The sequence below is a fragment of the Neovison vison genome, chromosome 11 (genome assembly GCF_020171115.1).
Source record: "Neovison vison isolate M4711 chromosome 11, ASM_NN_V1, whole genome shotgun sequence".
Lineage (NCBI taxonomy): Eukaryota > Metazoa > Chordata > Mammalia > Carnivora > Mustelidae > Neogale > Neogale vison.
The window spans coordinates 30,445,470-30,446,788 of NC_058101.1; the positions used below are offsets into that span (position 1 = coordinate 30,445,470).

The 1,319-nt window shown below is 36.3% G+C and overlaps 1 non-coding gene across 1 annotated transcript; it reads right to left on the reverse strand.

Annotated features, from left to right (window-relative positions):
• Positions 1–792: 792 nt before the first annotated feature.
• On the reverse strand, positions 793–899 carry LOC122890729. The gene has a single exon (XR_006381162.1). It is a non-coding gene; the product is annotated as a U6 spliceosomal RNA (small nuclear RNA).
• Between the last annotated feature and the right edge of the window lie 420 nt (positions 900–1,319).

Consider the following 1,319-nt stretch of genomic DNA (forward strand, 5'->3'; position numbering starts at 1 on the left):
TAAAAAGTCATTTCCAAACCCAAGGTTTTAAAGCTTTGCATTTTTAGGTCTATGATTTATATGTGTATTTCAAAGTTTTATTTAAATTTTAGGTAGTTAGCATGTAGTTTATTAGTTCTAGGAGAATTCCTAGAATTCTAGGAGTTAGCATGTAGTATATTATTAGTTTTAGGAGAATTCAGTGACTCATCACTCACATATAACATCCAGTGCTCATCACATGCTTAATACCCACCCATCTTCTCACCCACCTCCAGCAACCCTCTATCATCTATAGTTAAGATTCTCTTATGGTTTGCCTCCTTCTTTTGTTTTGTTTGGTTTGGTTTGATTTGGTTTGGTTTTGTTCTGTTTTTTCCCAACATTCATCTGTTTTGTTTCTTAAATCCCAGATATGAGCAAAATCATACGGTATTTGTCTTTCTCTGACTGACTTATTTCGCTTAGCATAATTCTCTGGTTCCATCCACGTTGCTGCAAATGGCAAGATTTCATTATTTTTGATGGCTGGGTAATATTCCACCGTGTGTGTGTGTGTGTGTGTGTGTGTGTGTGTGTGTGTTTCACACACTACTTATTTATTCTCTCATCAGTCAATGGACATTTGGGCTTTTTCTATAACTTGGCTATTGTTGATAGAGATGCTAAAAACATTAGGTGCATGTACCCCTTTGAATTGGAATTTTTGTATCTTTTGAATAAGTACCTAGCAATGTAATTGCTGGGTCATAGAGTAGTTCTAGTTAAGAGGGTTTCCCTTTCTCCACAACCTCACCAACAGCTTTTATTTCCAAAAATGTTGAATGCTTCATAAATTTGGATGTCCTTCTTGCACAAGAGTCAGGCTAATCATCTCTGTAGCTTTCCAGCTTTAGTATATGTGCTTCCAAAGTGAGCACTATGATTTAATTTTTGTGAAGGCTATAAAGTTTGTGTTCAGATTCCTTTTTTCACATGTGGATGTCCTATTTTTCCAGCACTACTTGTTGCAGTGATGATCTTTACTCCATGGTGCTGCTTTTGCTTTTTTGTCACATATCAGTTGACTATACTTATGTGGGTCTATTTGGGGGCTCTCTATTCTAGCCCAGTGATCTAACTGTCTACTCTTTTACCAACATACTGTCCTGATTACTCAGTTTTGTACCAAATATTAAGGTCAGGTAATGTCAGTCCTCTAGCATTGTTCTCCCCAGACACAGAGGAATGAAGTAAGTAGTCTTAGATGGATCCAATCTATTGCAAATACATGCACACGAATTCTGCAATTAATCATTAAAAAGCAACTGATGTGAGAAAGTGACATCCTTTGCTTTTTA